This window comes from Anguilla rostrata, chromosome 4 (assembly GCF_018555375.3).
Source record: "Anguilla rostrata isolate EN2019 chromosome 4, ASM1855537v3, whole genome shotgun sequence".
NCBI classification, from domain to species: domain Eukaryota; kingdom Metazoa; phylum Chordata; class Actinopteri; order Anguilliformes; family Anguillidae; genus Anguilla; species Anguilla rostrata.
The window spans coordinates 53,020,040-53,043,917 of NC_057936.1; the positions used below are offsets into that span (position 1 = coordinate 53,020,040).

General features: G+C 38.3%; 1 protein-coding gene and 1 long non-coding RNA gene across 4 annotated transcripts in view; one reads left to right on the forward strand and one right to left on the reverse strand.

Moving 5' to 3' along the window:
• zfhx4 (zinc finger homeobox 4) overlaps positions 1 to 17,169 on the reverse strand; it is a 79,965-nt gene extending 62,796 nt beyond the window's left edge. Inside the window, exon 1 of one of the 3 annotated variants that reach the window (XM_064333174.1) lies at positions 16,803 to 17,169. The gene's annotated coding sequence lies outside the window, so the exon portion shown is untranslated. Of the gene's footprint in view, positions 1 to 6,813; positions 9,268 to 15,441; positions 15,549 to 16,802 lie in introns of those variants that run through there. The other 2 variants (XM_064333176.1, XM_064333175.1) reach the window with 2 other exon arrangements.
• On the forward strand, positions 15,849 to 23,063 carry LOC135253631 (uncharacterized). Its single transcript, XR_010329667.1, has 2 exons — positions 15,849 to 15,985; positions 18,649 to 23,063. It is a non-coding gene; the product is annotated as an uncharacterized LOC135253631 (long non-coding RNA).
• Positions 23,064 to 23,878: the final 815 nt, after the last annotated feature.

Sequence of the window (23,878 nt, forward strand, 5' to 3'; positions counted from 1 at the left end):
ACAATCTCAAATACCATTGTGATGTTATCAATCCTGGAGAGGAGCCCATCTTTCAACCGCCACTGCCTCAATCAGCCTTTCTCCATGCTCTTACAAATCATACGCAAGCCCCGCTTGATGAAAATCCTTCAATCATTTCCTACAGGCTGGAAACTTAGACAGTTTCTCCCATTTTGCCGGGAATGCAGATATCGGCCTACAAGGCCATGCCGGCGGCTGCCCGCTCAGGGAAAGGCAGCAGGGAAATAGTTGGGAGCCGCGAAAGGCGCCAGGAACCCTCCCCTCATGTCGGCTGCTCGGAAGAACGACTGGAGCAGTGTGTTTCGAGAGGCCCGGTGCTGGAGTGCCTTTACAGATCCCTCTGCTTGCAGAGTGATGGCAGTACGCACAAAAGCAGGGAGATTTGTGGGGAGGACGGGGCTTGGGCTGCACCTCCGGTGCCTTTCATTCAAATTAAACATGTTCAAGGCCCACCATTTAAAAAGGGGGGCCTTCTGCTACTGCACCCATATTTTAATTTTTAAGGGAATGCAGATAGAAAAAGACATCTGCCTGAGGTACCAATAATGTGGTTTCACCAGCGCTATATGTTCATCAAAGAATCATGAACATGAAAGTGATTCCATTGTTAAAAGAAACAATAACAACAACAGCCATCCCCCGTCCATTGCTAAACCTTGCAGCGTGGGGGAATTCTTGAGCTTGAATTTGCCTCACTACAAAGCAATTTTGAGGATTAATTAAAAAAACAACCCCTGGTCAAACAAGACAACGGGAAGCTCCAATGGATATTAAGCATCAGGAATGGATGCTTAAAAATCGTCCTTTTTTTTCCCCGACTGAAACATCTCTGCAGGTGAGTCAGAGAGAGCAGTGAACATCGTTCAACAAACATACAAAGATCAACTGAGACTGCAAAAATGAATGAAAACTATTTTTATAATATATGACATCAAATAAATGATATAATCACTTTAAAATTACATGTCACAAAGCAAGGTATTAAATTTTGACTATCAGTATGACGTATGTTTGCAGTGTTTAGGAGGAAGACATAGTGTTTTCCTGTACTGTCCACCAATATAAAAAACTAACATAGGTCTGTAATAAGTTTGCAATGTTAGCACTGATTTACACTGCCTTGAAATGGTGAGAAAATGTGTAGCAGCATTTATGTTTGCAAAGTGAATATATGTCTGAAAAACACACTTTTTACCAGTGATGCTCTTGCAAGACTATAATGTTATCCTATGATAATTCCACCATCTCCCCTGTAAGATCAGAAGGCACATCACAAAGCCAGCAGCAGTGCCTCAAGGGCCTGTGGGATGTGGGATGTGTGTGTGCATGTGCATGTGTGTGTGTGTGTGTGTTTGCGTGCGTGTCTGCGTGTGTCCGTGTGTGCTGCAGAGAGCATTCAAACATCATGCAGCCGATTACACTGCAAAATAACCTTCTTCTAAATGTACGAAATTACAAAACTTACTCAAAAAGGTTCAGCCCACCCCCCTCATCACACAAACATATACAAATATTTTTTTATTTATTATTATGTTAACATACAGTTTCGAGAGCTTTCTTTTTCATTTGAATTTACTAGTTACAAAAAACAATACAAAATTGTTTGCAACGCACACGAACAGAGAATGGAAGCAATCTGTCATCCACGGTACAGTCCCGCTTACAACTAACTGAATATCAATATGAGGGAGGCTACTTTTTAGCATGTAAGATCCCTGTGTGCAGTCCTGGACATAAAACAGACTGTTAAAATGAATAATGTATATCTTGACACTTGAAGTGCTAGGACGCCTCTATGGGATATGTCCGTCTCTCCGCTTTCCTGGCTAGGCATATGAATCATTACATGTTGATGAATTATAAAGTGTGGAACAAAGCGCTAAACAGCTGAGAGCTATACTTGTTTTGATATGAGCGTGCAGCTCATCGACGGCAACGCCACCTCCAGCCTTCGTATTGATATTCCTCCTTTGTAGAGCGATCATTCACAATCAGCTCCAAAGTTAGCGAGTGAAGTGTACCCATCCATTTCATCCAGATAAAAGCCCCAACGTGTAGCAGTAAGGCAAATGCTGGCTGTCAGTGGTATCTAGGTGTACCCAGCCTCTCAAGATGTCTGGCCAACCCCCAACAATCACTGTTTATCATCATAACAGAACGGTGCACTGAATCACAGTCAAACATTCCCTCAAACCAGCTGCCAAAATAGTAATAATACAACGGTTTTACAATCTAAAGTCACAAGTTTCCATTTTTGCTTCATAAGCAGGAAGTGGAACACATTACATACCTTTCTCTTTACAAATGCTTCGTGTTTTTTTCCGCACCTTTTTGAATAGTGATTGCATATGATATTCTAAAACCAAACTATTCCTTACTGCACGTGGTAACTGAAACTGTGACACCCCCCCCCCCCAAACTCTCAAGTTGCTACGCCCTTTTCAATCCGCAAAGCAAAATAACAAAACCCTTCCCTGCACAAAGATGTTTTAGCTAAAATAAAAAGGGTTTTTTTCTAAACAATGAGGACCGGTCTCCCGGCAGTGAAACTGGTCCCATTCCCATTAGAACAAAGAAATAGCAAACACTGTTTCTACCTCTTTTTTTTAATTAAGATTGTCCCAGCCCTCTTCTACGGTCCATGGAGACATAGCCTGTGAAGTGATTAAAAAGAATGTGATCTGATCAAGAGAGGGGAATAATGGCAATGGAATGCTAGGTTTGCCAGAGTGTTAAATTCTTGGGAAAGAAGGCTAAAAGACTCCTTCCTCTATTGTTTTTCTCGCCCCCCCCACCCAGCCCCCCTCCATTCCATCTGCCTTTCACCAGCTCACAGAGGAGGACAGCAGGCATGGAAAGCCAGGGATTTCTTCCTTTTTTTGTTCCCCCTTGCACCCTCTCTCTCCCTCTATTTTTTTTTAAAGAAACAGGTTGAAAGTTAGCACACTTGGCTCTCTCAAGTGCAGTTACAACTTGTAAAAGTCAAATAAGAAAAATAAACAAAATATCCCCGCATTATATCAGGTTTCTGAAAGGTCGTCACCACCTCTGCTGTGGCCTCTTCCCCGCCACCAAATCCTCTATCAAAATGTCATAGCGAGTTAGGCAAAGACAAAGGAGAGCCACTATGTGAAAACTGCACATATATCTAATCCTGACAATGCAGTGAATAGACCTTCACAAGTGTAATTATACTTGTTTATTTGTTACGATGTAGAAAGAACCGATGAAAAATCCATCAAAGTGGTATTATCGAGACATCAAGAGCTTCGTGGACCTTTAAAGCCATACCGAGGCTTAATTCTTCATTGTTGAAGTCCAAAAGAAAGGAGATTGCAAGAGAGAAAAAGACAAAAAGAAAAAAGGGTTTTGCTGGACTTCATAGGGCTCTTGCCAGTCTGCTTTTGTGCCCAGAGGTGTAATAGAAGATGCAGAAGATCTCCCCTGTGCCACAAACACATTTCAAGGCCGTCATTTCAAAGAGACACCGTATCATTACAGTCGGGCGTGGTGACTCCAATTCAAGAATCCTGTCGTACAAATTACTTTTCCACAAATGCCTTTTAGTACATAAAATGAAACAGCACCACAAAAAGTTGCTGTACTCCTCCTTCAAAGAAATAAATAAAATAGCATAGTGCTTGAATAGTAGTGACCACTTCTGTTCTAGTTACAAAACTACACAAATCAACAATTCAGTTCAGAATGTAGCAGAAGAGGTACACTTGAAAGTACCTGTGAAAAGTATTCTTAAAGTAACAGATGAAAACATAGAGTGACGTTGTTCAGAAGGCTGCAGAGTCACTTCAGAACATAAAAAGCACAACCTTAGCATTTCCAAATGCAGCTCATTTATTACTGATTCTATAAGCGCAGAGTTTCTGAAGGGAAAGGAAATCCTAATAAAAAAAATCTATTACGGTGTAAAGATGTACAGATTTAAAAAAATAACTTGATCTCTGAATGGCCATACATATTGAGAAGCTAACTGAAGCAGGTCCTTTCACCTTCCTTTCACAAATAAGCGCTAACAATGAAGGAACCTTGATCTTTCAAAACATTACGTACCCTGTTAAAGATTTGAACAGAGACCAGTATCAAAGAAAAAATGCAATCTACATAGCTAATGTCTTTTTCAATTTAAAACAGAAAAGCTGTAATTTTTTTTCTTTTCTGGCAATCTGGAAACACTCTGGAGTTAATTACAGCTGATTCAAAGTGAACCGCACAAACAAAGGGCAGTCTATGTCCAGACAATTATACTGCATTAACCAGCTTAAAGCTTCCTGCTGATGTCTCTGAGCTCTTCTGTTACACCCTTCTACCTTCGCAGCACGAGGAAAAATGCCTCAGCGAGGAGGATTAATGAAGAGCACCAAGAAAGAATGTGTGACGACCTCTCATGACATGGTGAAAACTTTCGGCCCAAGTCACCACAAAGGGGAGGAGGTAATTAAGTTCGAAAGAAAGCCCCGGCAACAAACAATGACGCTGTGTCCTTCAGGAGACGTAGGGAAATTCGAAGGGGGGGGGGGGGAACAAAAATCGTTAACATTTATAATGACAGAAAGAAAAAAAAAAGCAAAGGAGGGGCATCTGTGGAAAAGGAGAAAACAGGGCATTCCGTTTGGAGCTGCTCGCGTGTTTGCTGGCGCTCGCTTCATCCCGCTCAATTACGTTCAACGAGATATGAAACCAGATGTTACGTTCTGGTTCCCGTGACCACGCGAGGGCCGGTGTCTTTGTGCCTTTCCTCCGTACGGACAGCACGCCCCGGTCCTAATGGGGCGCCTCTCGGATTAAACTTGTTAAGCTTTGCATATTTCACTTTAATTATGCTTGCGGAGAGAGGAGCGCGAGGGAGAGGAAGGAAGTTTTAATGAAACCCTTGTATCTGCCCTCTTCCCACCTGAGACAGATCAGCAGTCTTTGCATAGCTGAGATTTGTATATTTTGTTAAGATCCATCTCCCTGATGCAAATCAGTGCATTATTCTGCTTTTCAACTGTGCATGATGCCCCCGCTGAGTATTTAAGCCTAATTAGCAAAGCTGATTTGTTACTTTCAAGCTCAGAAATGAAATAGCACGCCCACAGACACACGCGAGGGCACACAAGCACACACTTGCAAAAACAGGCAGGCTCACACACACACACACACACACACACACACAAGGAGAAAGAGAGGAAGTGCCAAATGAAAAGATTCCACATTTCATACTTCAAACTTGAACAAAAAGCAGCGTTACTCTCCGATTCATTCAGCTAAAACTTGTATGCATCGCGATCTTTCCACCGTCCGATGATACGTCAACTGTGCATAAGTTTTATTTATGCTGCCTTCAGAGGAAAAAAGGACTCCACTTTTCCTGTTGAATGTGATTTTTTCCATGGCGTATGAGAAATAAGAGAATCTAATTGTGGCTTTGTCAGCCTCATGTTCAGTAATCACCCTCTCTTTGTCTAGCCCATGCAAAGCAGGATTAGAGTTAAAATGATGACTGCATAATCCCTTTGATTTCCCTGCGCTAAATAAATATTAAGCTACTGGTCAATCATGCCCTTGTGAGGTACAATGCATACAATATGAAAGCGCTTACGAGTTACATAAATCACGGTTTTAATCGCAACCGTTTGAAAGCAAAAGCGCCCAGCTCCGCCCAAACTCTAAATAAACAAATAAATAAATAAAAGATTTACAAACCAAAGTTTATAATCCTACTGAACCTAAATTCCCAAGCCTACATGTCTTTACAAAAAAAAAAAAAAAAACATTTTATCAAGCTCAAATGACTAAATCACACTTCTGTTTGTTAGACTGTTCTCTCTTTCAATATCAAACTATGCCCCTTGTGGCTTGGTAGGCCCTCTGCCTTCCTTACCAACATAAAGGAAATATCATGATGTATGTGCATGCAAAAATACAGTGGGACCTTTTACCAACAAGAAATCTCAACTCCAATTTAGTTGCAAGCTCCATAATGCACCTTCCACACCACCGGTAGTTATATAAAAGAAAGCCAGCATGGACTAGAAAAGGAAAACATACAAAATAGGGACAGACAAACAGTAGCCCACGCAGAGAGACGAGCCAGGCCTTCGTCTTCAGGTGTATCTCAAAGCTTCAGAGTGCAGGGAATATCGCAGCACACAGTCGATACATTTGCAACGACTGGTTTCCGACAACACCTTGTTGTCGGACATTGAGATGTTCACAGTGTTTCTCAACCCCAGGTTTTATTTGCTCAGTGCAAATAGGATGCACATCAAAACCTGATCTATTATGAGACAGCAGGGGACATGTGAAGATCCTGGTCTCATCCTTGTTACCAGAGAGAGCTTCCCTGAGATTCATAGTTAGGGTAGCTTCTTTCCGGTCTTTCTTTTCTTTTGGCTGATATACATTCAGGAAACACATTGGATTAATTCAAATAAGAAGCATTCATTTTTCGGTAAAGAGTTAAGAGTTACCTTAGGGTTTGGATTTTGGAGACAGACAACTGAAGAACCATTTCTGACCAGTGACAATGACCTTTCCCACTGTCATCTTCCTCATCTTCCCAGATTAACAATAAAAGTGTAAAGTTCAAGCCAAGCTCTGAAGCCTCAGTTTCAAGGTTGTCTCTCCTGTAATTATCTTTATGAACATAATCACAGGCTAGGTATTGCAGCAGACATTCCAAAGCTATTAGCAATGTGCTAACCCAGGAGCTATTGAGGATGTCTCACAAAAATATTTACAATAATATGTGCTGGAAAACATTGTTAAACTGATATATTTCGGCAAGTTTACCTTACGCAAAAGATGAATCCTGTTCTTCCGCAATGCTCTTTAACACTGAGACCATACGAGTGATAACCCAAATTTTGGAACTTGCAAAATTACTAATTAACTTAAAGTTTGAGACTATATTTAATTATGGAGCTCCCAAAATGAACTTTGGACCAAACGCATTTGCTTTTTAAACAAACAGAATTCTAACAGATGTTGTGAGTTTAGACTCCACTTGTGAGTTTAGACTGAAAAAAAAAAGAAATACCCCATTTGTTTTCCAAGTCACCATAAGGTTACCACTTCTTGAAAAACACGAGGTACTTAAAAGGGCCAAGTTGAAAAAGTCAACATTTTAATTGGATTTCACTACAAACAAACAACTGTCAGCGACAATCAGTTCAACTTCAGATTCAGGACACCATATTCCTTTTTTAAAATAAACTTGATGTCATGCAAACTAAGAATCAAATTACCAGTAACTCTGGAATTGGAATATAGCATTTATGACACTTCTTTTTCAAAAGCGGAGCATCTGCATTTTGGCATGATCATAATTTCATGAAATTTGTTCAAATGTTACAGATCAGTGTTTACTTAAATTATCCTCTTTTTTTTTTTTACTTTTGGGATGAAATACCCACTGTTTCACGACCACATGTGCTATGATGAAAAGGGATTGGTTCTAGTATGAATTGTCACAGATTCCATTTGAATCCTGCATGATGAGTTGCTCTCCACTGCTACCCATTTATAAGTGAAGTGCACAGCACAGAAGGCCACTGAGTGTTCTTGTCCTTCTTTAGACCTCAACAAGACATTGGGTGCATTGTGAGGTCAGTGACGGCCTAGAACATTAAATGAGCCCTGAATCAGCATAACACAGAGTTAATTAAACCTGCTTACAAACACCGTAAAAGGAACGCATGCTGCTTGCATTTATGCATTGAATGTGAAAACACAAGGGAGAGATCAATTAGCCCGGCTATCAAATGCCATGCGTTCATACCCACGCATGTAAAATATATTTTAAACAGTGTAATGCGCAAAGTACACAAAGTACACAAATGCACATGGCAACATTTAAGAGATTAGCTTGGCAAAATCTTAGCTTGGGCTTTTTAAAGCACTTGATGGTTAGCTAGCTACAGTGCACTGACATAACTTGGTACTAATAGCAACAAATCTCCTCACAGGACATCACTGCTGTTCTCTTTCTTTAATGTTGAATTAACAACTCTGTGACTTGCCATTTATACATATTGCTGGGTCTTTTCAAAAGCCTCTGATTTGATTTAAATGAAATACAGCAATGGGCTTCAATTTTCCCTAATGGTTTTTTAACACAGTTTAAAAAGATCCCTTTTTCCCTCTTTGAACTTTTTGAATTATTACCACTATGCAAACCCATCTACGTTTGGATCCCTATAGGAGGTAGGTGGAGATGGGGGGTGGGGTGGTTCACTGCCTGCTGAGAGTAAAAAAACCCCAACATGCCCCAGCACCTTGATTTATCTCCTTAAGCCTAAACAGATATTTTGTGGGCCCTCCGTTTCACAACTGGAATGGCATCTAGTTTCCATTTCTTAAAGGGCAGTCTTCAAAAGCTGTGCATTTCAAAAACATTGTTTTCTTTGCTTAGATTTGTATAAAAGTGGGGTGACTACAAAAAAATATTTTGTTGTATAGTTTAGCTCTTTACTGCTTGCACGTCATAAGAAAATCTGACAAATAAACAATACATGCAATATTTAGAAGACCAATTATAATGGCTACTATTTATGTATTTTTTTTTAGAAAGAAAAGTGTCTATTCTAGTGCCATCTGCTTTTTTTACTGCTGGAAAGTCTAAAAACTTTTCTAAAGCAAATAATTAAAGATTATTCCAGTCTTGATGCCAGACCCGTCTGAGACAGGATATGAGAAGGCTAGTATTAACTAAATACTTCTCTGGGGGATTTCTGTAGCTGCACTCAACCTCTGGCCCAACATAAACACTGGGACAGTTGTGCGTCTGGAGTGATCTTCTCTCCCCACAGGTGGAATGGCCATGCTAATCTCCTCATTTCATGTTACGCAGGAATAAGTGTGCCTCTTGCATATTCATGAGGCCGGGTCTAAATTATCTGTTTATTTAAGATACCACAGTCATACATATTTAATTATCTTCTCATCCCACTCATAATGGGCCATAATGTGGTTGTTATTCACACCCAGTTGGAGGGAAATGTATTCATCGCCAATCTGTATATAAATGATGAAGAATAGGGGGCTTGCGTTTGCCTCCATATGAAGACAGAACACAAAAACAACAACAACAGGCACAGTAAACTTTCCCCCGCCATGTTAATAGCAACCGTGCCCTCTTGTGCAAATGAAGGATGATGCCCCACACAGTGTGGAGTATCGGTCATGAATAAATCAGAGGAAAGCCGAAGTGGTGCCCGTCATTTGCTTGTTGACAGCAGACACTTAAAAAAGGGCTGTGTGACCAACAACACTTAGAACATCATTATGCCCCCCCCCTCCCCTTTTGAACCCCCCGTCTCATTTTTTGTGAAGAAAACCTCTGCCATTCTTTCCCCTTTCTGAAGCAGAGTTTGCCCTCGCTGCTTTTTTCGCCACGTCAAGTGTCTATTGGTACTTCATTTGATGGCCGCTTGCTGACTGCGATGAGTGGCAGGGAGGTTCTCTCGTTTCAGTAGCACTGTCTCATCTCACAGTTTATCCTCTCCTTCCCCATAGCCCTCCTGAGATATACAGCAGCCCTGCTCAAAATGGTGATTTCTTTCCCATTTGCTGTTTGGTTTAAAAATGGCACCCGCAATGTGCGTCTTCCAAAGCCCAGAACACAAAGTTTCTAGAACATATAAATAAAACTGTAATTGTTTTGTAATATGGCACTCAAAATGTCCAATCCAAAAACCATAAATTTATTTCATTTGTGGGAGCTCTGAGATTAACAATACAGGGGAAAAATAGATTAAAAATACAGGCTTTTAAAATAATATGCAACAATTTTATGAAAGTAGCATAAAATCAGCAATTGGCAGAGTTCTCAAATTGTTACATTGCTAAACACTGCCGGTGAACTTCAGAACTATGAAGGCAAAGTCCACAGGCCGTTTCTCTCCCAGCCCCAAAGTCGCTTACCCTCCCTTTATTGTTGCCTTTCGTGGGCTCGAAATGTAGACACAGAATCTAAACAGAAACACAGAACCATAGATGATGTCTCAGGACCTGCATGCTGGCAGCAAAAACCCGATAACCTTGAACTACAGACGGCATCTGCGTTCGTACAATACATGCCAGGGCGAACGAGCAGGAAAACCAGGCCCCGTTTGGATCGTCAACCCTGATTCGTCAAAATCACTCACTGCACTCTCTCGACATGCGGCAGAAGCAAGATACTGGGGAATTCTATGAACACAGCTGCGTTTGCACAACCAATACATCTCACTCATCTAGTTAAACCTCAACTCCAGGATAAAAAAGTATTAAACCCTATTCGTTTGGACTAAAACACAGGCCAAAGTAGTTCTATCCAATTTTTTCCCCCTAGCTTACGAAATGAGCTTTTGATTATAAATGAACAACAAAATTGTAGATAACATAATTTCTAAGACAATTTCTTAACTATATTTTAGCCAGATATATTATGTTATATGCAAATTAGATTTAACCAGATAATTAAAAATAAAAACATCTCATTATGATGACAAAAAGTAATGCAATCCCAACTGGGAAAAGACCAATGGCAAAAAACATAAATAATTGATTCATAATGATAACTGCATTCAATAATTCAATTTTTCAATAAGAACAAATAATTATTTCCCTGTGATGGCACACCCCTGCCATAGCAACCCGAATGTCTGAAATCTGATGCTCTCCACTTCATGTAGTTTTACATTAAATCACATGAGTAACTATTAGTTTCCTATCACACAGAGAGCACAAAGATATTTTAGCTATATTTAAGCTGATGGATACAAGTCAAAAATATCTTAATGGGTGTGGAAGCCAGTACAAAGAGTACAATAAAGCTGGCACACCAGACACACATCAACATCTAGTAAACTGTGTCAGAACTTGTTTGAATGAGACTCAACTTAACAATTACAATGACCTAGAGCGCCGCGGAGCCTTTTTAAAATGCAACGGCATACATAATTATTCACACTATACTCCATTCAGAGGGAGTAAAAAGACTGACATTCTCACCTTTACAATCAACTCAACACACTTCCTCTTCTGACTGCAAGAACTATTAAGCTCTGCACGTTATTATGGAGTATATTATATTGGGCCAACATATAGTATGGCTTTGTCTGAACAGATCTATAAGCACGGATACATTTCCTTTTCTATGACAACAAACGACCCAAAATTAACATATGAAAAGCTTGTTATGGTGCATAAAATGTCAATAGCAGAAGATTCCATCTAATAAAGAGGGGGAGACATTCTCCGACACAAGACGATTTCTTTTGTGATGGTTTATTCTCAGCCGGAGAGATCCTTTCCACAGGACAGATTTAATTCCAGTGACACTGCACCATGTCACACTTCCTGCTGCCGTGCTCAGAACCGATGTAAGCACGAAACATTAGTCAGCTTTCAAAGCAGGAGAATTCAGGCAAGTGTGCATTTGCATTTTGAATACACAAATTAATAACTTTCAACCGATTCAGAATACGAGCTGCATATTCAAGGTCACTACGCTACCCAGACATATGGCAACAGCAGCACTTGTCATTAACATTCCGATCTCAATATTTAGTCAGATACTCCAAGAGTATACGTAAGTGTACAAAACCTTTGTTTATCAGCCCATAGCTGGGTCATTACCATACATATTACTTCACGTGACAAAATCTGAGGGCATCTTGGAAGGCTTTGGAAATATGAGTCTCTGCTTGTTGTCTCAAGTCCTCAACAAACACATCTTTAGGGAGAGCCCGGCACAGGAATAAAGAAAGAAGCGCAAGCATTTTCATCTTCCTTTCATCTCAGTCATTCAGTCAACCATTGAATGCCCCATTCAACACTGCCTTTCATTATGCAAAAAAATGCTAATCCTTTTCCGATGCTTTCACACTTGTATAAACCCCCATTCCTTACACAGAAAAGCAATTATATCAGTTTACATTTCTGTCAAAAAACAGGATTAATGCAGGAATACTAGCATACTCTTTGGGTTTCCCATCTTCATCTATAGGAAACCAGAGATTATTAGCAAAAGTGTCTTTTTGCTATGTTATAATGGATTTGCTTTAAAGATGTGATTTAATTAGCCAAAGGGAGGGTGGGGGAAAGACAGTTTTAGTTGCTGTGGAAACTCTTTTCAGTGACAAAGCTGACCTTCCCTTTGCCAGGGCCTGAATAGAATGAGTCTCAGTCTGGTCTATTAATCAGAAACAAATTATGAAAGAATGTTGCTGGACTGAATGATACTGCCCTGTCTCGGAAGAACCAGCAGCAGCCAAGATACATTGTCCTCTGCATGTATAATGTGGAGCCATGACAAATGAGACAGAAAGACAATACATTTGCATATGCAAATTCCCACACAAGGGAAACGTGTACAAACAAGTGTCATTGTAAGGTGGATTAAGCAACCAAGGCTTTCTTTTTTGGGGGGCACACTACAGCCTGGGACATTAGTCAGCACAATTAACCAAGTCTCCATGGAGACTAATGAAATTCTGCTATGGTACGACTTAAATTAGATAGCTAGTTATGCGTTTCCACAATACAACTTCAAATCCATTATTTGATAGCGAACAATATGCCGTTTGTACTCAGCTGATCTCCGCCAGCTGAACAAGCCTCTAAGTTGACAATTTGCATATGTTAATATAATTAAGTACTAATTACATGAAACTTGTACATATTCGCATGTGCTTTCCCTGGGCGCTTTGGAGTTTGAACCCCATCCAAGTCTTTAACCCTTCAGACAGCTTCTGAGCAGAAGAGGCTCTGCGTGTTACAGTACAGCCTCAGGGCTGACACAAAAAGGCCCCCGCTTAATACATTAAGCCTGCTCCTGACTCCTCAGCTTTCCACCCACAGCCACAGTCCTTGGACCTGGGCATGTTTTCCAGCCCCGCAACCCAGACAAAATTCAATTGGCCCATCAACAAAGGCTGAGCAGCTCTCGAATAACGAAGTTAGAATTTTCCAATTATTACAATGACAATCCAAGAGAAATGCAGGTACACCACAAATGGATACCTCGAATCTCAGCAACAGCAACCCCTCTACAAATGAGCATCTAATTAATATTTGCAAAAGACAATTAAGCAATGCTAATTACTTTGACAGAGTTAATTAAATATAATTACATATTTTTCCAGAAGCGATATAATGATCACTTCAGAATTAATTCTAATGGGATTCAAATGCATTACACTGAGTTATGCGTATGCTGTCACAAGTAAGAATAAATGCTTTGAAACACTGGTGGACAGTTACTTTGAAAAATATCAAAATAAAACAATAATGACAAAAATGTCACACCTTACAGCCAAACAACAGTCACCATTTGAAATTTCAATGTATATTCATTTTAAGAAACGCAAAGTAATGCGATGAAATTAAAGGCCCCATTGTGCTTCACTATGCACATTTCTTTTAGCAAGCTAAATTAAATGAGCATGTTCAAAGGGTTAGGATGGAACATTTCACACAGAATGGAAAAAATGTTCTATCACATGAAATTTATGCAGCTGTGTGGAACTTAGTCCAGATGGTTCAGGAGGGATATAAAACAAACACCAAATGATAGACAATAGACCGTCCCCCCATATCGTACAATAAGGCAGGAATCTCAGAAAACATAGCGGCTAAACACAATTTTTGCACCACAGTGAAGCCTTCCATGATTATAAATCCTCAATAAAGAAACTAAATGGTTCATCCATTATTATTTACATCTTTACTGGTAAGTTTTTTGTTTCAGCTATCTTTCAGTGTAAAAATCCACAAGGTACAAGGGAATGTAAAATTTAAATACATTCCTAACCATCCCCGTACAATCAGACACTCGAGCATTCGCGTGGATATCCCTCAGTCTTTACATCATTTTGAAAGTAGAATAAATATACTTTGCAACAAACAAATGATAAAACGAGTGAGAACAGTGAACAGATGCAAGAGTGCTTATGTTTTACATACATCAATTCAAATTATTTTGGTTTCAAATGGAGCAAAAATGTGTAGGTGACAGGTTTGTGTGTGTGTGTGTGTGTGTGTGTGACGGGGGGGGAAGTGGAAGTGGGGGATAAGCTTCTGCTTAAAACGAGTCAATATTATTACCACAATGTTTTAAGTATTCAACCGGATACATATTTCTCTCACAACCTTTTACTCAAATTAGGTTTGGTAATGTCACACAGCACTGACTGGCATCTGCTTGCCAGTGCCTTTGGATTTTCTGTGTAGAGCATTAAAATGCTGCAAAAGGCTTGTTGCAAGCTTTTCTGCAGTGAAGGATTTTAAATCATCCAGCCTCTTCTATTAGACTTGAGACTTATTGAGGTAGAAACCATAAAAAATGAAGAAGGGAAATTTAATCCCTGAAATATTGATTTGCACATTAATATCATATAGGCAGAGGGCAATTTGGCTTCATGGAAATGACACATTGTCGACCCTTGGAGAAGCCTGAGCCAATCTTACTGCAGAACATGTCTGAATCTGAAGAGTTATTAAGGGCTTCCCTCCTCTGCTTTATGAGATTTCTCACTGCCTAGCTTTGCAATCAGAAATGTATTATCTTAAAAGACATACACAAAGACAGATAAATAATACATCCTTTGTAGATAATGGTTTAAAATACACTACACACCGGGTCATGTTACAAATGCATTATTTAGAGTACAAGCAGGAAAAAAAAAATTAAAATATCCACCCTTTTAAGATAAATTTCAGCATAAAATACCTTAGCTTGCCAGCAGTTTTGCACAATGAAAACCGACTCTGTATAAAAAGCTTTTTTTATTGCTGTGTATAACTAAAAGTATGAAATGTATCGAACAGACAGTTCCTATAAGGTACAGCAGACTAGACAGCTATCCCTGCATTCCTATGGCTGAATAAATAAACGTCGAGATAAAGCTGGTAAATATAGACTAAGAAATTACAAATAGGTATCAAAAAGAAGTTGAGTCATACAAAATCGCTATTATAACAGTCTACCATAAGAATAAAAAAGAAAAACAATTTCCCTTAATAAATAAAGTGAGCATTTTACTAAAACTCAATTCCACAATATACTACTACTACTGATATTAATAATAATAATAATAATAATAATAATGATAATAAAATTTGAAAATTATTTTATAACTAACTGCACTATACCGTATGATTTAATATGTTACTACTACCAAAACACCATAACAATCTAATAAGAAATTCAGGGAAAATCGTGCATTCCACCAAAGATAGAACAAATATGTATGTGTTTATTTCGAAAATATTTAATTTAAATCCGGTTGTTGGGATTTGCCTATCATGTTAGAAAATTAGATCCCCTTTATAAAATCCGTAAAGCCAGAAAAAGTAACTCCACGGAAATATTGATATTTTGTTAGAATACTAGGTACTGGAAATCAGAGAGCGCTGATACAGGCTGTTACATACCCAGGTTTACGCTGTGCTTGTCTACTGCCTTGTTTTTTCTTCGCTCTCAATGCAAGCGATCGATGCCCCTGTCACTGTCGCGTCCCAATCGGAGCCAGTCTCTGCCTCAAACTAACCAACTACCAAAAAGGCAGGACTCCCACTGCATCCCCTCGTTATTTTTGGTAAGTGAGACAAAATAATAACACTTCGTACGATGAGGAGCCAGGATTACACAACACTAAAAAATTACAAGGACAATTCACGTTGGGGCAAAGATGTGACTTCACGGAAGGGAGTAAAAAGGAAAAAGTGAAGATTGCGGGAAGAGGACAGCTGTCAAAAATGGATTTTGGTACTGATGAAAGTTTGTCCATGTCGTGGTCTTTTTAAAAGATCCATGTTCTTTCTTTCGATAAACACTAAAGAATCTCCGGGAGGTGGTTTGTTTTTTCTGTATCTACAGGACCCGCTTGATGTTAGTTGTATCCGACCAATCGGTCTCCGTTTTCGGCTACACGGTCATCCAAGCCGTCGTAAAGGGATACTCCTTTGCTCATCGCAGGTAACAAAATGCTCAAATACAATAAATAGTTTCATAAACGGACATTAAATTTCGGTTCATGCCACATAAAAAGCCATTTATTTCCCGAATCAACCAAAACTGTCTCATTCTAAAAACAGGGTAGTATAGCTACTATGAATCTCTCTTTCTTCCCGTCGCATAGGCTAATACAAGTGTAGACTGCTCGGTTAAACGTTATACTGTATCCTAAAGTAGAGTTGTTAGCCAGAAGAAATATTGCCTGAAATGCAAAATAGTTGTAGCCTATGTATCTCTACTTCGAAGTACAGCGTGAGATCAAATCCACCGCTCCGATCGCTACTAATAGAATCTGTATTCTATAAAGCCAAGTCTCGAACTATCTGAAAATAATGCAAAACCGTCATGAGTGTGAAATCGGACCTCGACTTGCTATAGCTGGAGATAAGTAGGATACTACATGTAGATATTTGTTTTTTCCTTTCTGAAAGTGCCAATTTTATTATAAATGGTGTAATAATGTTAAGTATCATAAAAGGTCGGACAAACGTAGCTAGCTAGTTGCTGAAAGGGTTTTTCTGAGTGATTCTGTCACTCATATCGTATAAGCTACCTCTGGACAGTTAACAGCTCTTAAAACGAGACGAAAGGGCTTGCATAAACAAACCGATACACGTTTTAAGGTAGACTGCTACCTAAAAAGAAATCGCATCGAACAGCTGTTATCTGGAGAGCGGAATATCAAAGATTGTGCTGGATCAGCCTAGAAAGATAATCAATACTCGACCTAAATTTAACACGAACTACTCGATAAAAGTTAAAGAAAAAAAAAACTTACTTTCTTCCCCCTAGCAGTCCCCTCCGCTTCTTCTCCTGCTATTTTTTTAAATATCAAAACAAGTCACATCCAATGATCACAAAAGTTAATAACAAAAAAAGGAAAAATAATAATCCTTCAACTTTATAGGAAAAGAATAAAAAATAGGAATAGTAAGAAGATGAAGCGATCCTTTGGGTCCGGCTGGTAAAGCATGTGTCGACCGCTGCCTTGCAGTTTAGGTTGTGGAGGGGTTGGGAAAAGGAGGAAAGGAAATGAAAATCCGATATGTCTTTATTCTGCTAATTATTATCGTTTTAGCCCTGTTTAAAAAAATGGCTGATTAAGTTGAGTGCGCATGTCTTTGTGTGTCTATTCCCGATATGCACTCTGGGAATGAGAGAGAGAGAAAGAGAGCGAGAGAGCGAGTGGAGCGAGAGAGAGAGAGAGCGAGGTGTAATTAGTGAGGTGATCAACAGTCTCCACATTGCAAATGACGCCCTGTTTCAACTTAGAGAGCTGGAGGGCTACAAGGGCCAGATATACAAAAATGATCTAATGGGGGAAATCTTTAAGGTACACTGAATAGATTAATGTGAGACCCAACAACGAAAGATCGGAGTATTCAAGAATTATACAAAATCGATCTTTTTTCAAGAGGAAAAGACGCTTGCATAGTCTGTGTTATAAAGAAAATGAAGCTACTGCGTACGTTTTTAAAATGAACTATATACCGGTAGGACTATGGAGACGAACCATACTTTATTTTTGCAGAACACACTAATGTGATTTATACAACATAGGCCTATATAAGTGCAGTCAGGTCAAATTAAGGAAAGAGTTGCTTTAATCACACAGTGTGAGGGTAAAAATATACATTTATTGTGCTTAAAACCCAAGTTCACCTAAACAGATATCGTATTATCACATCATTGATACATTGGCCATAATACTGAAAATATGAAACTGTGTTCACTAGAGATTTGCAATGTTGCCTGGGCACTAAGGTATAAGGGTTATGCTATGTGTATGTATGTATGTATGTATGTTGTATATGTAAATATGTGCGAGTGTGTGTGTGTGTGTGTGTGTACTTTGTATGTCTGTGTTTTTGGGTTGTTGACACAATTAAATAGGCTGCATTAAAATGAAAGTTGACGAATAATCCGTATATCCAAATCCTTAATACTTCAGAAAGCCTATGAAAAAATAACTTTAAAAAATACTGCTATTATTTTTAGTTCGCTGGCATGGGATACAGTATATAAGGGCAAATGACGTGCGCCTGTTTATGAATAAGAGTTACCTGCTATGTTAGTTATGTTGGAAAATATATGAATATTTATATGTGTGTGTGTGTGACAAAAATATTTAAATTTTTAAAATATGAAAGTGTCTTTGTCTATATATATATATATATATATATATATATATATATATATATATATATTTGTGCATAGCCTACTATCAAATACCAACTCAATCGCGAATACATATGGAATCTGCGATCGAAGACCTTTATGTAAACATGTACCAAAATATATACTTATGTACTGGAACATCTAAATGCTGTCAACAAGGCTATACATAAACACAAGGAGAAGCATCTTTATGAAACAAAATATGGCCTAATAAAGTTGGACTTTGTTGCCTTTGAACCCTAATGCAAGAATTAGCGTAGCCATAGTTTTTCTTTTTTATATATTTTTTTCTTGAAGAGGATGCCCGACTCCTTGCCTTTTCATACATTCAGCATAGCATGTGCAGTGCATGTAAAAAGTTTTTTTCTTTTTTTTTTAAGTTTCAGTTTCAAGGCATACATTTCTTTTCACGCTGATCCTTTATTTCTCTCTTTGTCTCCTAATAGACGCTATCGAATAGAGACCCTACAAGATGTTAATCGTGGAGAAAATCAAGAGATCGCCTCTCCTTTATGAAAAAATCGAAGGAGGTGAATTGAGTGAACTGGGTTTCCGGATCTAATGATAAGGATGCTAGCAAGACTGTTGCCGCAACAACACTGGATCCCCTTAGCCTGTCCTTGGATTGTTATGTCTAAGTCTCATTTGGTCTTCGGCTCGGCGAAAGGTGGTCAACAGAAGCGATGTATTTCCACCCTGATCTGTGGTTGCTAGCCCTCCGGGGAAACGAAACTGCGAGCACCAAGTGACGAAGCAGTGGGCTGGGAGTATGGATACGAACGGTACTGTCAAGAGGGGATTTAAGGAAATAAACGGAAAATATAGGCTAATATTTTATTCCTTCTGCTTTATAATGGAAGCTAAAGATTTTGACGGTGTTCTATGCAAATGTTTGCGTTTAAGGAACAGGCTATATTTCATAAGAGCCACGAAGAGGACTGTTTAACAATTGATTTTAACAACTCGCAACTTTTCAGAGGATATTTTCAAAACGGTACCTGGCTATTCATATACTGTGATTCATTCATCTTTGTTTCTCTCTTGTTTTCTTTGAAATGTTTTTTTAAAAGAGGAAAATGAGTAAGAATAATATGAGTGATGCCCTCTTATCTGAGCTTCAGTCACTTCCAAATCCCCTAACCCTCCCTTCTACTCTCTTCATTCCTAGGCTACTGACTCCCGTGTCTGCTTGACAAAGACTGTGTTAACTTCAGTAACATTTCGCTCCACTTCCCCATTTCCGCATCCTCAATTAATTAGTTGTGGCCTAATTATGTGTATGCATGTTTGTTTGTGTGAATGGAGCCTGCTTCTGAAACGATGCTTTTCTGAAATATAAAACATTATGTAAAATGTTTATGTATTACAGGGGAGTAATCTGGCAAACGAATGATATTAATAACAATATAGATCCAGTTTTCTTGTTTCTACTCGTATATTAGCCGATGTATTTTTTAACCCTTTCTGGTTCAAATTACGACTATTTTTTACGGCAATTTCATTAAAATTTCCATCGTGGGCAACAAAGTAATCTATCTTTAGTCGAGCAAACTGTAAATAGCCTACATCCGGTAATGTTTTGTTTTTTCACCGTATTCGAAAATTCTGAATACATCGCATTCTATGTATCAGATGGTCTTCTGTTATTTAAAGAAAAGGGTACATGGCCAAAACGCCTGGCGCCCTCTGGGGTCTAAAAGGTCACAGTCCTACCCACCCCGGCTCTACAAATCGACCTCAAGTGTAAAGAGTACCATACTGCATCCAAAACCGGCATCAACAAATACTTTAAGTTAGTAAAGTAGGAATGCAATGAATGTGTGACCTTATGGAGCAATAAACAAACAGCTTGAAACTGGAAATGTCATTGCAGCCACACACATGAAAACGCATTATTGAACGTATAATATTCATTAAAAAAATGAAAGTCCACACCAGTGTAATGAAATCAAATCCCAAAATTTTCCATCGAAGTGTAGGCTATATAATGACTTTCTACGACAAACATTTTAGTGATTGAAATGAATGATAAAAAATAAACACTGTTCTTGAGCACTCATATCTTTTACTATGGAAAGTCATATTAGTGCAGATAAATCCTAACCATACCAACTTATACAAAAAATAAAGAAAGAAATATAAAGAAAATCCTAGAAGAAAAAAAAACAAATAAATAAAAAATCACAAATTCAGCATTAAACAATCTTCCCGAAATAACGCTAAAAATCCAATATAAATAAACCATAGCTTTCAGACACGAAACTGGAAACCCTCCATTATCCCAGACGTGACATTAACAAAATGCACAAAAATCCATAAACGTGTAATCTATTTAGAATTCCCCATTCTAAGTTTTCAATGTAAAACATATCAGCAAAAGTGAAATAACAGGCATCTTACCTTTGGCATAAAAGAGCATCCAGTTTTCTTCGTTCTGTCTGAAGCTCCGCTTAAAGCATATGGAAAATGTTTTCAAAACGCCTTGATTTGGCACATTGTCATTGCAAAGAGAGGAGCGCAGTGATGCTGTTACAGAAAAATGGGAAATAAGTTGGGGATTGGGTGCTGCCTGCCTCCCTCAATGCGGTCTTATCTAACTTAAATTTAATATTCCGCAATCACTCGGTGATCGCATATAATTCAAGGAAATGCCTGGTATTTTTCCAACAGTGTGTGATCTCGAAAAGACAATGGATTATTTTGCTTTTTTTTTTTTTCCTTTTTACTTTGTTTCGCTATTTACGAAGAAACATAATTTGGAAAAATGCTCTATTTGTTTTTATTTGGATATTTCGACAACATTACAGTGTGAAATTCATCTCCACGTTAAATCGAGATGCACAAATGCTTGTTTGTAGAACACTAAACCTTAATCAATGTATTGGAGGATTCCAATCGATTACATAAACGAAAATCTATACACAACATGAAACCAGCATCAACTAAGCGTCCCTGTTTCTTAACAAAAACTCATAAGAAAAGAGACTATGGCTAGAAATATCGCATGCAATTTCAGTAAGCGATCAAGTTACAAATATGAAAAAGTATTTCCAGATGTAAAATGATAGTGGATGCACCGATGACAACAATTATAAGAGCACGTCTTCAGAAAGACCACTGCGCCTACTTTTAAGATAACAGTGAAACATGCTTTTGGTTCATATTAATTTCTATATAAAAATGAAATTGTGCATCCTACGTTATACAATAGCTTAATCGTTACCCTTCTTCTAGTGTGACAGGGGATACTAAATAAACTCTTGATGGGTGGACCGTAGTTGCCAAGTTAGAGATGAACATTTACTGCGTAAGATTGGCCTTAATCTGCTATGTGATTTGTTAGGGAGTTGGGCTGTTAAAATCTCAGAGTGGCAGTCAAATAAATTTACATGAAATCACAGCTGCTGGCGTCGTGGGAGCACTGGTAAGGGGAGCGGCATTGCTGGCGGTGGCATTCTGTTTATTTGATAAAGAAAATCAATGAAAGTGACTATAAAGTATTTAGCGAGGCGTGTGTTTGGGAGTGGGTTTTTGAAAAGTGACTCCAGTTGGCTAGTCGATCACATCAGGAAATCTACACTAAACTGTACACTCAGATACACACTTGGTCACTACACCTCCTTCTTTTCAGCCTTTTCATCCCCTCTGCCCCCTCCCACTTGGCCCTTGCTCCTTGCTGCGTGGATCTTTTCATTGTGGATTCCTGTTTAATTGACAAACGCACTGGAGTTTCTGTTCCATTTATTTATACGATATGTTTTTCGATTGTTTTCCAGTCGAATATTAGATCGCAACCTTGATGATTTCGCTATAGATCTTTTCTCTTATTGTACATCCAGGTCTCACAATGTATTGTTTGCACCTGCATTCTTTGTTCTTCCGCTTTGACGTTTTCAAAAGTAAGACGAGAATATTAAGTAGGCCTAATGCAGCTGCAAGCTCATTTGGCAACGTCGTGTAGCCTATTTATAGTGAAATGCAAATAATTAGTCAGATCCTTTATTTCATCATGAAGATAATTTCTGTTTATAACTAACTGGATAGCATTCGGCCTACCACATTATTGTTGTACTGACATAACTGGCTGCAAAGTCTATTTTTGTTGTCTCTGATGGTGGTGGTAATGGTTGTCATCACAATAATAATAGTAATGATAATAATAACGATAGAGATGATGATGATGATGATTATTATTATTATTATTATTATTATTATTATTATTATTATTATTATTATTTCTTGAATGGCTCCCCAGCTGAAATAACTTTCTTAACTTGAAAATTCTGACAAATTATATGTGAGGAATAGAGGATAATTCATTTACGAGTCTTTGCCAACTCCAATAAGCTTTTTATTAAGGTCTCTCCCATTCTCTTGGGGTTACACGGTATCCCTCTTCTAACACTCAATGGTCCATTCCCACTTGGTAAATAACCCTGTTACAATTGGGCATCACCACAAAGTCAATTCCATGGCAACTTGACAGATACATCAAATCAATTCAGCTCTGCGAAATCAAAGGTGACCAACTTCGAGCAATCATTCAGTTTACGCACATTAATCAATAAGACACTACTTGAAGTGTAGCGTTTAATTTTAGAATAATCTGTAAATCGCAAATTCGTATCTAAATGTACCATAGGTGTTCATATGTGAATATTAAAATACCAAATTCAAAAGTCAAAGGAAGTCAGCATAACTGTGAATACAAATTGATGACGTTTATTTGGAAATTCCTTGACCTAATTACATGTTTAGAAAACATTGCCTATCGCATACAACAGGTGTAGCCTATATCAAATAGGTATAGAATACCAAAACGTTTTAATTGTTCAATAAAAGCCGTGTACACCATGAAATACTTAATCGTGTGTGTGCTTGTTTGTTTGTTAGTTTGTTTGTATTCGCGGGAAGTAAATGCAAAAATTTAACAATGATATTAAATTCGGATAAACATGGTTCAAGTCGTATGTTTATAGCATGGATACGTGTTCTGCATGTTGTGTGGCTATTGGTGCAAGTGATGCTTCTAATACATTTATTGACAATGCGTATACGATTAAAATGCGAAAAAGTCTCGCTTAATCTGAAGGAAAATATCACCAGCATCACACGCTTTTATGCGGATATTGACGGTTTTATTATGATTAGGGAGAGAGAGAGAGAGAGAGAGAGAGAGAGAGAGACCCTGGAATTATGTTTAGTGTACTGTATGTTTGCGTACAATTATTTTTTGTTTATTTCAATTTTTTGTATGATGGTGCAATTAGTCTACTAACTGGAGGTAAAATGCAATCATACTGTCTATCGCATTTAAAGCAAATGGCTTGAATTATTTCTCTGTTGAAAATAAAAGGAGTACTCATTTCCAGTGCAGCTTATATAAAATGTGTCTACTTTATCACTGTAGACTGAGTACCACTCAAGTACACAAATACACGGATATGTGAATTTAATTTTAACTACATTTCGATAAAATAAATAAATAAATCTCTAACAGTCACAATGCACAATTACATACCGTTTCTCCAAAACAAATTCAGAATATCTTATATGGAAAAATTTCATTTGTGATCTGTTCTGAAAGAGAGAAATAGTCTGATAATGCACTAACACACACACACACACACACACACACACACACATATATATATATATATATATGTGTGTGTGTGT